This window comes from Malaclemys terrapin, chromosome 6 (genome assembly GCF_027887155.1).
Source record: "Malaclemys terrapin pileata isolate rMalTer1 chromosome 6, rMalTer1.hap1, whole genome shotgun sequence".
Classification (NCBI taxonomy): Eukaryota; Metazoa; Chordata; order Testudines; family Emydidae; genus Malaclemys; species Malaclemys terrapin.
In genome coordinates this window covers 45,470,333-45,483,954 of record NC_071510.1, presented here as the reverse complement: position 1 = coordinate 45,483,954, position 13,622 = coordinate 45,470,333, and the positions used below count along the sequence as shown (strand labels likewise).

At 44.0% G+C, this 13,622-nt stretch overlaps 1 long non-coding RNA gene across 1 annotated transcript; it reads left to right on the top strand.

Annotated features, from left to right (window-relative positions):
* The first annotated feature begins 7,307 nt into the window (after window positions 1-7,307).
* LOC128839796 (uncharacterized) lies at window positions 7,308-11,238 on the top strand. The gene is made up of 4 exons (XR_008445528.1): window positions 7,308-7,378; window positions 7,877-8,074; window positions 9,470-9,595; window positions 10,795-11,238. It is a non-coding gene; the product is annotated as an uncharacterized LOC128839796 (long non-coding RNA).
* The last annotated feature ends 2,384 nt before the right edge of the window (window positions 11,239-13,622 follow it).

The following is a 13,622-nucleotide window of genomic DNA, read 5'->3' as shown; positions in this document are numbered from 1 at the left end:
AGGTCCCTCTGTATTCTATCCCTACCCTCCAGTGTATCTACCACTCCTCCCAGTTTAGTGTCATCTGCAAACTTGCTGAGGGTGCAGTCCTGTTCTACTTATAATGAGCCAATCTAACAGTACTTCTGTTCCAAAATCTATATTTTTGGTAGACTCTTAGGCCACCATACATATGCCAATACTTGCGTTTTATTATTATGATGGAAGAGAATAAATTAGTCCCTTAAAGCTGCTGGAATCAGATTATGGCCAAATAAAGAAATCTGAAATCAAGGTACTTAATGATTATCCTCCTAGAGGCCTGTAATTGGTACTTTTCCCATTGCCATTTGTACCCATGTGTCAACGAAGCTCAGCATTTTTTTTTTTTAGTGTTTCTAAACCTATATGCTCTGTGCTTTGATCAAAGGTATCTTAGATGTGTTCCAAAGAAGGGTTCTCACTGGAAAGAAAATCATATTAGCTGTTCAATATCTACTAAGCCACGTAACATCAAGTACTGCTAATCCCACAGGTGTATGGCTAACGCAAAACAAGAAGGAAGGCATTCTGACTTTGTGATCTTAAAGTCAGAAGTTACATTCCACCAGAAAAACAGGTGACTAAGTTGGTGCATATTCATTCTCTCTATCTCCTCCCACAAAGTATTGTTTTATTAAACACATCTTTCCATTTGCGACAGTGGAGAGAACTTATTTTTTTTTAAAGGAAAGAGTCATGGTGATTTAATTAACATCTACATTGGGGTATGAAACTATATTTCAAATCAATCTCATTGTTAATTTCATTTTTGCCACAGACTGGAAATTTAAGCTGTCCTGACATGTCCAGATGTTTTTAAAATTTTAGTTTTTCCAGACATTACTCAATCCACCTGACATTGGAGAAGGAGGATTTATCATTAGTTCTCAGTCTTCAGTGGATTCATGCAGAATTCAGACTCCCTTAGCCATATTCATGTCAGGTTGTTCAAAATAAAAATACATATTTGTTTTACAATTCAGTCTGACTGGTGGACTTTATTCAAAACAGAACATGAAATCTGATGTAAATGCAAGTGATTTGTCCTTACTTGAATTGGAAGGGGAGCTGTTAGTGGAATCTTAGATCAACCTTATATTTTAATGTATTCATTTTTAACTATTGGTTGAATATAATCATATAGTTTCTGGTGCTTATTGCTACAACATTTGTAAGGAACTACTTTTTATGCTGCTATATGGGAATTCATTAGAAATTTTTGTAGATTGCTTTCATGTTACCATAGGTAATTTGTGATCTTTTTCTTTTGCAGTGTCTATATACCCTTTGGGTCAAATTGGTAGGTGATGTGTAAAACAATGTAAGTTAGATACCATTATACTAATTTAGGCTTCCTCAAACTCCAACTTTGTCTACATTGCACTAAAAAGGGTGTTTTTACAATGCACTAGCTAACATGTAATAACAAATGCAAAGTAAAATCATAACAGAGACAAGACAGCTATAATTTTAACATGTTGAGGTAAATCTAGGCTCCCTCCTAATTGCTAAGATGCAGCTTCTGACTGCTTTACCTTTATTTATGGCCTACATTCACTCTTTTATCAATGTGTGAGTGTAAAGAAGTCTTAGGCTGGGAGTCTTCATTGCCCAAAAAGGTGTGTTTTTACAGTGAAATACCTAACTCAAATTAGCTAACTCACTGTAATGCTAGGGGAGACAAGACACAGCTAGTTTCTAACCTCAGTATAGTTTTTATCACAGGTAATTTTTACCTCAGTGTAGGTGGTTGAGGTAATCCCCGGGCAACTATCAGTGCCTTGTCTCCATTTGCTATAAAAACACATCTTTTTTTTGTGTTGCTCAAGTTGGTGTATTTTGGACAAGGAATTGTACAAGGTTAAAGGTTTGTCCTGCAGTCTTTCAGGGTTTGAATCATTCTCCTCAAGTTTAGCCCCAGTCATTTAAGAATCAGAAATGGTCAATTTTCTTAATATCGATTTCACTTTTTCTTCCACAGATGTCAGAGATTTTTGAAAAACATCAACTTTGACATATAAAGGTGAAATAATTTCATTTCAGGAGTTGCCTTCCTCGTTCTCTGTACTCACAGAACAAAATGGTGCTGGTGCTTTCTGAATTAGTCCAGCATTTGTGGTTTGAAGGAATCAGTCCTCCCAGGTTTAGTCGTATTTTTCTTCATTTTCTTTTTGCAATCACTATCTGTGAAGGGAGAGAGATCTTTCTGCTCCCTTAGTAAAATAAAAGTTTTGAATGTTTGCAAGAAAATAGGAGAACTCTGCTCCTCACAGTCTGGCTGCTGTGCTACATATTCTCCTGTCATGGCTATCATAAACCATCTGCTGTGCTGTAGATTGAGTAAGAAGCTGTTCACTCTATTTGGTGACGATGGCGGACTCCATATAGTTTGGCTAGAGAATAGAGCACCAGATAGGGACTTAGAGACCTGGGTTCTCTTCCCAGCATTGCCTTTGGCCTGTTGGATGGCCTTGGGTAAGTCACTTTATCTCTGTGCTTCAGTATTCCAGCTGCAAAATGGGGATAAATGATACTTGCTGCACTTTCAGACATACTGAAAATAAAAAGTGTGCTATAGAATCTAGGTATTATTAGAATAACAGCCGCTGGAAATCTCAAGAGTACAGCTCCACAGCCTGGGGCAGGCTCTCTTTCTCCATGGCTTGGAGAATGTTTTTTGAATCCTAAGCTGGCAGCATTCCCCCATCTTCTTTAATTTCAGTTCAGGTTCTGTTTGTCTGCACATCCATTATTGTGCAGCCTACACACCAGCTGAGAATCTGGCCCCAAGCAGTGAGGTTTCATGGACCTATGAGGGACCAGGAGTAGGCTCAACAAGAAGACCAGGAGTAGAAGGGGTGCAGATAGCAGAACTCTCTGTATAAACTATAAAACTATTGTGAACGTGAGAGATTTTACTTTGTTTTAGTTTGGCTTTTGTAACTGTAACTCCGTTTCATTCACTGTTTTTTTCCCCACAGTCAGCACTGCTGCTGCCAGCAGTCCCTGTGAAATGCTTCTGATTACAGTTGGCGTCAGCAAATACACTGTTTGCAGCATCTGTGTAGCGTTTCCAAAAATGTGTTAGCATGGATGGAGGACTAATGGGTCAAAAATGCAGGGTCTGAATACTGGTCTGAAAAACAAAAGACTGTTACAACCTGCTATTTCATTCAGTGCCACAAAGGCTGATAGCAGCAAGGCATTGAATCCCTTCCTTTCACTGTGTATGCTATATTTCACTTTCAAATATGTCTTATTAATAAGGGATAAAAAAGACTGCATGAATCAACTAGACTAAACTACAGTAAGGGTTTCCACTGGTGCATCACTAGATGCTGTAGCCATCAGTTCTATGAATGGTAACAAAAGAGGGTATGACATGCTGTAACGGGTTGCCAACTCACCACTGTGGCACCTCTTACTGGTTGCTCCGGGAATTAGCTCTGTCCTAGCCGTGGAACGCTCTCTGTGGGTGGTGTCCCACCTGTTGTCTGCTCTCCTGTTCGTTTGTTTGTTTGGGACCTGTGTTGCTCCCTGGCTTGCAGCATCCTCTTCTGGACACAGCCCTCTGGCTGTGCCTCACTCGGTTCTCTCCCCTTCCGGGGGGTATTCGTAGTCCTCCATCTGCCCCTGCCCTTGTGGCCAACTGCAGCCCCAAATTCTATCCCCTTGCCTCAGGGGCAAGCCACAGTCTGTATCTGGCCACACTCCTCCATGGCCAGGTGCAGTGTAAGGGGGGAGAAGGGTATCCAGGGCTACCCACTACTCTGGGTTTCTGGCCCAGGGACCCTCTGGTGGCAGCCATGTCCTGCCCTCCTTCTCTCCCTTCTACTGCTCACGCTCCCTGGGCTACTTCTCCTTTGGCCCTTGCACCTTCTTGGCCCTTTCTTTCAGGGACCTCAGCCTGGCAGGTATCAGGCTGGAGTTTTCCCTCTACTCCCCTGAGCCTGCTCAGTGCTGCTCTATCTAAGGTGCTATCACTGGGAGCCAGTCCTCTTCCCTTGCTTATCAGGGAGAGACTCCTCTCTCCTCTGCTTTGCAGCCTTTATATAGGGTCCAGCCTGGCCCTGATTTGCTGCCTTTTTGATTGGCTGGGTTCTGCGCAGCCGCTCCAAGGGCTGCTATTTACCCCTCCTCTGCCACAGTGGAGCAATTGCCCCACTACACATCCACCACTGTTTATTATTTGTCTTGCTATAGCACTCAAAGATCCAAACACACAGTCCTGGTCTACATATCAGAGTTAAGTCCACATAAGGCAGCTTACATTGACCCAACTCTGTAGGTGTTTACACTAAAATGCAGCTCCAACCAATGTAACTCACCCACTACACTGACTTAATAACTCCAACTCCGTGAAAGGAGTAGAGCTTTAGTCATTGTTGTTAGGTCATAGAATCATAGAAGATTAGGGTTGGAAGATACCTCAGGAGGTCATCTAGTCCAACCCCCTGCTCAAAGCAGGACCAATTCCCAACTAAATCATCCCAGCCAGGGCTTTGTCAAGCCGGGCCTTAAAAACCTCTATGGATGGAGATTCCAACACTTCCCTAGGTAACCCATTCCAGTGCTTCACCACCCTCCTAGTGAAATAGTTTTTCCTAATATCGACCTCCCCCCTGTAACTTGAGACCACTGCTCCTTGTTCTATCATCTGCTACCGCTGAGAACAGTCTAGCTCCATTCTCTTTGGAACCCCTCTTCAGGTAGTTGAAGGCTGCTATCAAATCCCCCCTCACTCTTCTCTTCTGCAGACCAAACAATCCCAGTTCCCTCAGCCTCTCCTCATAAGTCATATGCCCCAGCCCCCTAATCATTTTTGTTGCCTTCCGCTGGTCTCGCTCCAGTTTGTCCACATTCTTTCTGTAGTGGGGGGCCCAAAATTGGATGCAATACTCCAGATGTGGCCTCACCAGTGCTGAATAGAGGGGAGTAATCATTTCCCTCGATCTGCTGGCAATGCTCCTACTAATGCAGCCCAATATGACATTAGCCTTCTTGGCAATGAGGGCACACTGCTGATTCATATCCAGCTTCTCGTCCACTGTAATCCCCAGGTCTTTTCTGCAGAACTGCCGCTTAGCCAGTCAATCCCCAGCCTGTAGCAGTGCATGGGATTCTTCCATCCTAAGTGCAGGACTCTGCACTTGTCCTTGTTGAACCTCATCAGATTTCTTTTGGCCCAATCTTCCAATTTGTCTAGGTCACTCTGTACCCTATCCCTACGCCCCAGCGTATCTACCTCTCCCCCCAGCTTAGTGTCATCCTCAAACTTGCTGAGGGTGCAATCCATCCCATCATTAATGAAGTACAAATACTAATACAACTTAGAACAGGGCAACAGAACATTAACTGTAATCTATATCCCTTTACTATACTGGACAGAAACTTCAGGTGTGTGTGTGGAACAATGTTACTCTGTACCCATCTGGCTAACGCAGTCCCTAGACATCATATTTAATATACATTTCAAGCCTTTTTCTCTCCCCCCATCACCTTCTTGTGTTTACATTTATCCCAGCTGGAATGATATGACACTGTGCCTGCCAGTAGTGTAACAGCTGCTGGCTGGAATACACAAACAGGAATATGGGATATGGAAACAGGAAAAAGAGGCATGCTCCCATTTCCCACCACTCCTTCCACATGCTAACTCTCCCCTCCCTGAACTCAGTAACATCCCTGGAGATTTGAAGGGCCCAATTCTCATCTCCCTTAAGCCAACGTAAGTAATGCAGACCCAGAGGAAGGCACCCTAAACATATTATTAAAGGAAAATTTAAGAATCTGCAATCATTTATTATTATTTCATTCCTTTATCCTATACTTTTATGGATCAAAACATACCCCATACACATGGTACTCATTTCATAATTATTATTATTTATACTACACTTGCTCCCAAAGCCCCAACCAAGACCAAGGCCCCATCATGCTAGGCACTGTATTTACACATAGCAGGAGATAGTCCCTGCCCTAAAGGGCTTACAATATAAATAGGCAAGACAGGCACAAAGGGGAGAAAGGAACCATCATTATCCCTCTTTTACAGTTGGAGAACCGTGGCACAGAGAGATCAAGTGACGTGCCTGAGGCTACACAAGAAGGCTGTGGCAGAGAAAGGAATTTAACTCAGCTGTCCTGAGTCCCAGGCAAGTGCCTTCACCACAAGAGCACCCTTCCTCTCACTGTATGATCACCCCTTGTTTCTTTTCCTGTCTCAGGGTTTCTGTCAAATCAGTTAAGTATCAATGTGTGTAGGTCTCAGCGCTTCTGATGCTGTAGCTGAGGTAAGATGTTGGGGCTGGGGGAAGAGGGAATGACTCTCCCTGTGAATGGGGGAGTGGAGGGATAGGAAAGAGAGCAAGGAGAACTATTGAGACTTGAGGGGCAGCTGGCTCTAGGCTAGGGAGGTGTGTTCTGGTAGATCTCCTGCTGTTCCTATGGCAGTTTTTGGGCAGCTGGTGCCCAGTGTCCTCTCTCTCACCCCCGGTGGCTGATGTCCTGTGTGCCAACGCATCTCTGTCCCCACGTATTGGTGCTCTGTTCTGTCTCCCATTGCCCCAATGGCCAGCACAAATGCTCTGGCCCCTCCCCTGGACTGAGTGTCTCCATCAGGACCCATGGTGGTTGGAAGGCTGCTGAGCTGATGTCAAGCACTGTGGTGGGTTGCTCTAGCCCCTCCTTCGGATCCTGCTCTTGTCTCTGCCCTATGTCCCCCTCTTTCCCCCGTGTACATGGGCGGGAGGAATATAGCTGGGTCCCAGTCTCACCTCCATGAGAGTGGTTGGGGTGGAAAACATTGGAGAGGGATGCAGAAACATAGATCTTCCCTGCCCAGTATATCCATTGCAAGGGCACTACCCCGCCCCCATCCCACGTGCCCCCACACTCCTGATTCCACTGTCCTTGGATAAGATAATAATACCTCAGAGGGATCAGAGCTTGGGGCTTATAAATGATGAGCCCTAACAGCTGGCCAATAGCTTGTAACTATTATTTGGTTTTGATTCTTTGTTTCAGAAACTATGAAATATTCTCTATGCCATTCATCTATATTTTTCCTGCCGTGTTCCTTGCCCTTATCTGATGAAAATTAATTTGCCCAGTAGCAGCAACCTGAATGATTATCACTGAGGAAGTATTTAAGACATCCAGTTGCTTTTGGTAGAGTAAATGCTCAGAGGCCTGAGTAAGTAGAAGACAGTTTCATGGCAGATGTTTATATATACACACTCATTTTCCCTCTCTAATTTCTTGACACATACAGAGAAGCAACATGTGCAGCACACTTCATGTCATACGTCAGTTTCAAACATAGCCCAAATCATCCGTGGAAATGGCAGCAATTATGGTAAGCTGAAACCAAACAACTACAGCAACCTAATAGTTTCAAACCAACACCATCCAGCTGCATGAACTGATAGGAAGACAAGCCTCAAAGCAGCTTATGGTTTACCGGCTGTCATCAGTTAGAAGCTCTGATGCTTAATATAATGAATATCAGTGTTTGTACTAATGGAAGTGACAGAACATTTTGGGGGGATATTTTTACTGTGCATATTGGGAAATGGGTTTGAAGACATTGACATTGCAGGTGTTCTCTCCACAGCGTGGAGATAAAGCAGTGTGCAAATAAGGATTGTATTTCACAGATGGGTACAATATGAATGTATATGAATCAGAAAGGAAAGATGTTCAGATGACCATAGTGCAAGGGCATTATAAATACTAAAGTGATTTCTATGTCTTCCTCTAGGGCTACCCTTCTGGGCTTGTCTTATTGGTAGTATAAAAATGGCAGAGGGAGAAGAAGTGTATATTTGCTCACTTTGCCCCTTCCTTCCTACAGGAGCTGGGACTTCATATAGATTCATTGGTTATGAAGGCCAGAAGAGATCATTGTGATCATCTCATTTGACCTTCTATATAACACAGTCCATAGAACTTCCTTGAATTAATTCCTGTTTCCGCTACAGTATATCCTTTGGAAAAATATTCAATCTTGATTTAAAAGTATCCAGTGATGGAGAATCCACCACAACCCTTGGTAAATTGTTCCAGTGGTTAATTAACCTCACTGTTAAAAATCTGCACTTTATTTCTAGTCTGGATTTATCTAGTTTCAACTTCCAGCCATTAGGTTTTGTTATGCCTTTATCTGCCAGCTTAAAGACGCATTTGTTATCAAATTTCCGTTCCCCATGTAGGCACTTTTAGACTGTAATGAAATAACCTCTGAACCTTCTCTTTGTTCAAATAAACAGGTTGAATCTATAGGCTACCACTGGAAGGTGGTGGCAGGCAGGCTCTAGTGAGCTTGATCTCAACCTGCCTCTCCTGTTCATGCCCATGATTGAATCTGTCTTTGGAAGGGGAGCTGAGGCTTTTTATTGACCATTTCCAAGAGCTCTTGTGTGAAATGGTTAGAGACAGGGGAAGAAAAGCCCCTAGGAGCCCATTGCTCTCATTGCTCAGGTCTGAAAGGAGCTAGCTGGCTTGCTTTCTTCCATTCCACGCTGTGTCTAATTTGTGAGTAATTTCACAGAATCATACTACCCCATGCCAAGCTTCCTCTGAAACCACTCTTCTAGGTTGCTCTAACCTTATATAAAAGAAGAACAGGAGTACTTGTGGCACCTTAGAGACTAACAAATTTATTAGAGCATAAGCTTTCGTGGACTACAGCCCACTTCTTCGGATGCATATTTCGTGGGCTGTAGTCCACGAAAGCTTATGCTCTAATAAATTTGTTAGTCTCTAAGGTGCCACAAGTACTCCTGTTCTTCTTTTTGCGGATACAGACTAACATGGCTGTTACTCTGAAACTAACCTTATATAGTTGCCCCAGCTACCCCCCAAAGCCCTGCTTTCGGGGAAAAACTACTGACTTCTCTTCACCCTACCCACTGCCCAACTAGGCTCCTTCAGAATCCCCATTTACACAGACAAGGGGCTTGTCTTGACTTACCAGGATGGTGATTGATCCATTGGGTGTTGATTTAGCGGGTCTAGTGAAGACCCGCTAAATCAACCGTCTATTGCTCTCCTGTCGAGTCTGGTACTTCACCGGAACGAGAAGCATAATGTAAATCGACAGGAGAGTTTCCCCCATCGACCCAGTGCGGTGTAGACACCGCAAGAAGTCGACTGAAGGTACGTTGACTCCAGCTATGTTATTCATGTAGCTGGAGTTGTGTAACTTAGGTCGACTTAGCCCCGTAGTGTAGACCTGCCCAAGAAAAGGGAAAAGAAAGAGACAATCGTTGGTGGCCTGGGGAAAGACTTTCTTATTGAAGGTGGATTTCCAACTCCCACCTCCCTCAGTAACACCACATTTTAATTAACCTCCCCCCACCTCTTGGAGAATTTGGAAAGTGAAGAACTTTTTATGAAGAGCCCCCTCCCCTTCTTACTCCTCTTTCCTTCTCCCATGTCACTTTAGATGAAATTTAAGGGAAATAAATTGGGTGTTTCAGAACAAATACCTCTGTGAAGGAACTCAGCGGCAGCACTGCATGGAATGCAACCAAAGCTGTACTTAGAGACCATAACACTGGAACTGAAGCAGGTAAAGGAAATGCCTGGGAAAGCAAACCATACAACCTTCTCTTTTTATACATACACTGTGGGCCTGATTCTCCACTGCCGTACTTTTTGTGATATTGTTTACACCTGTGCAAAGTGGCTGTATGTTACCAGGCCGGGGGTGAAACATGCCATTTAAAGTGCCCTATGGTGGGGGCCGCCCCTGCCCCCAGGAGGGGTTGCATAGCAACCCTGCCCTACACTCACCCCACAGCTGCTCCTATCTCATGGGGCTGGCATGGCTCTCTGCTCCAGGCCATTGGCTCTTGCCACAGTGTGCAGGCAGGGCCCTCCCCCCATGGCACCCACTCCCTTCCTGGACCTGGCACATCTGGTATCACCTGCCCTGAGCTGAGTTGTGGTGGGACAAAAAGTGGTTGAGTCATTGTGGGGGAGAAGGGAGGAGAGCCAATGGAGTGATAGCTTTTAACAGTACAAAGAGATGCTGAGTTTTGCTGACACACATATTAGGAGGATTTTGATTTTTTTTCCTTTCTGCTGTAACCTCAAAAGCACTACAGTGCCATTAAAATGTTTCCTACACTTATCTAGTGGTAACATTAGAGCTGGAGAGAATGAGAGCCTGAAGCCCTCTTTTAGTCCACAAGCCACAGCAGGAGCTGCTGCAATGAAAGGAGAGCCATACTCCTCCACCTCTCTACTTCTTGCCTGGCCATTCTCAGTTGGTTTAAAAACATATCCGAGTCTCTGTTCTCTTCATCTGTACCTTTCGACTAAGCAGGGATGTGCATGTGCTGCCAAAGTGGTGGTGCTTTATTTGATGAGGACCACAGTTCCTTGCAAATGGGCTGAGACGGCACTTGCCAAACCTTCAGCTGTTGAGCTAGGATTGAGGTGAGGTTTCCTCACGTGGTCAGCAAGAATCCAGTTTGCACTGAGTTCCTGAGCTGACATTCTGCTGAGTCGCTTTGCCTAGTAATTTAGGATAAAAAAATTAAACATGAAACAAGGGCATGAAGAGGTGAAATTCCCCTGAACTTCCAGTTCCTCTAGGGGATTTGCCTATATCTCCACATTGATGTCCTCATCTTTCACTGTAGGTGATTTTGTTATGTCCAGTCACATTGAAACTGTTATGTTCCCCTGGGCAATTGTAAATGGTGTGTGTAAAGAATAATCTATGTTTGCTTCATCTTGTGAAACCCATCTGCTCAAATACAGGAATTCCTTCCCAGGAGAGATCCCACTGGGCTCCCCAGGCATCCCTGCAGGAGGAGATAAAGAGACAACTGTGGGTAGCCAGGAAGAGTAAATAAAACAGAAGGAATTGAAATCCTTTCCACGGTTTAAAGAGACCTAGTGTCACAAGAGCATCCCATTGCCTCTTTTTTCAGGCGCATTCCACTTGAACTGCCAAAGGGACAAGAGGTTGTGCTGTTTTGCAGTGATACATCATGTTGCGGAAGGCAGGGGAATCTGGACACACACATTATCCTAATGGTGCATTAAGCCTGGAACATTTTATAAAAAGAGACCTAGTCTTCTGAAAACCACAGAATAGCCAAAAATATATACGCTAATCTTCCAATTAGGTAGACTGAGACAATGTATTTTAAGCTCTTGTGTACAATTTGTATTCTGTAAAATAAAATGCTACTGTACTGATGAAAACCTCGTATGTATGCCGAGCCTTACTGCTTTGGAATTTGAATGCTGTTTTTGACATCCTCTTGGGAAGAAAAAGTCTGTTGCTCTGTATTTCAATGAGTTACTTATAGGCTCACTCAGATTTCACTGAAATCACATATATGTACAATAATTGTCACTGTCGGGCAGGTGTTTTGTGGGTCAAATGTTTGCCTTTCTTGCCACAAAGGATTAATAATGGTTTAGGCATGGTTTCTACCAGAATGTTTGTTTTTTATTAGCTTGATCACTTTTTATTATGAAAGTCAACAGACATAAAGATTGGGAGCCAGGTAATAAAGAATAAATTAGCATTTGGATTCTGCGTGTACACACACACACAGAGCCACATTTTCAAAGTTGTACTATGGATCAGCACTTAAATCTGTAATTAGATCCCCAAATAGGCACATAGAAATATAAATACTCATTTTAGATTCCTAAATACATGTTAAGGCACCTAGTCTTAGGCTCCCATGTTAGCAAACAGAACTCTTTGACCAGCTCTAGTATAAATGTACAAATAACAAAACAGCAGCAAAAACTTGGAAGTACCTTTGTGAATAAAATGAGATTGGTTCACTATGATTTGTAGGGGCTTAGTGTGCATTAGTTGATTTGGACAACTGCTGGGTATTAGTGAAAGTGTTTGTGAATTCCAGAAGTTTAATAAACTTTAACAGGAATAATTATTTGTCCTAAAATTCATACTTTTTTTGCCACCGTCTTCACAGACAAGGTCAACTCCCAGACTGCTGCACTGAAAGAACAGGTTAAAGACTATTTAGAAAAGCTGGACATGCACAAGTCCATGGGGCTGGATGCAATGCATCCGAGAATGCTGAGGGAATAGGCTGATGTGATTGCAGAGCCATTGGCCATTATCTTTGAAAACTTGTGGCAATCGGGGGAGGTCCCAGACGATTGGAAAAAGGCAAATATAGTGCCCGTCTTTAAAAAAGGGAAGAAGGAGAATCTGGGTATCTACAGGCCGGTCAGCCTCACCTCAGTCCCTGGAAAAATCATGAAGCAGGTCCTCAAGGAATTCATTTTGAATCACTTGGAGGAGAGGAAGGTGATCAGAAACAGTCAACATGGATTCACCAAGGGCAAGTCATGCCTGACCAACCTGATTGCCTTCTATGATGAGATAACTGGCTCTGTGGATATGGGGAAAGCAGTGGATGTGATATACCTTGACTTTAGCAAAGCTTTTGATATGGTCTCCCACAGTATTCTTGCCAGCAAGTTAAAAAAGTATGGATTGGATGAATGGACTATAAGTTGGATAGAAAGCCGGCTAGATCATCGGGCTCAATGGGTAGTGACCAATGGCTTGATGTCTAGTTGGCAGCCGGTATCAAGCGGAGTGCCCTAGGGGTTGGTCCTGGGGCCAGTTTTGTTCCACATCTTCATTAATGATCTGGATGATGGGATGGATTGCACCCTCAGCAAGTTTGCAGATGACACTAATCTGGGGGGAAGGTAGATATGCTGGGAGGTAGGGATAGGGTTGAGAGTGACCTAGCCAAATTGGAAGATTGGGCCAAAAGAAATCTGATGAAGTTCAACAAGGACAAGTGCAAAGTCCTCCACTTAGGATGGAGGAATCCCATGCACCGCTACAGGCCGGGGACCAACTGGCTAAGCAGCAGTTCTGCAGAAAAGGAGCTGGGGATTACAGCGGACAAGACGCTGGATGAGAGTCAGCAGTGTGCCCTTGCAGCCAACAAGGCTAATGGCATATTAGGCTGCATTAGTAGGAGCATTGCCAGCAGATCGAGGGAAGTGATTATTCCCCTGTATTCGGCACTGATGAGGCCACATCTGGAGTATTGCATCCAGTTTTGCCCCCCCCCCCCCGCCTACAGAAAGGATGTGGACAAACTGGAGCGAGTCCAGCGGAGGGCAACGAAAATGATTGGGGGTTGGGGCATATGACTTATGAGGAGAGGCTGAGGGAACTGGGCTTATTTAGTCTGAAGAGGAGAATGGGGGGAGAGGGATTTGATAGCAGCCTTCAACTACCTGAAGGGAGGTTCTAAAGAGGATGGAGCTAGGCTGTTCTCAGTGGTGGCAGATGACAGAACAAGGAGCAATGGTCTCAAGTTGCAGTGGGGCAGATCTAGGTTGGATATTAGGAATAACTATTTAACTAGGAGGATGGTGAAGCACTGGAATGGGTTATCTAGGGAGGTGTGGGAATCTCCATAGGTAGAGGTTTTTAAGGCCCAGCTTTACAAAGCCCTGGCTGGGATGATTTAGTTGGGGTTGGTCCTGCTTTGAGCAAGGGATTGGACTAGATGACCTCCTGAGGTCTCTTCCAACTCTAATCTTCTATGATTCTGTGATTCTATGTTGCT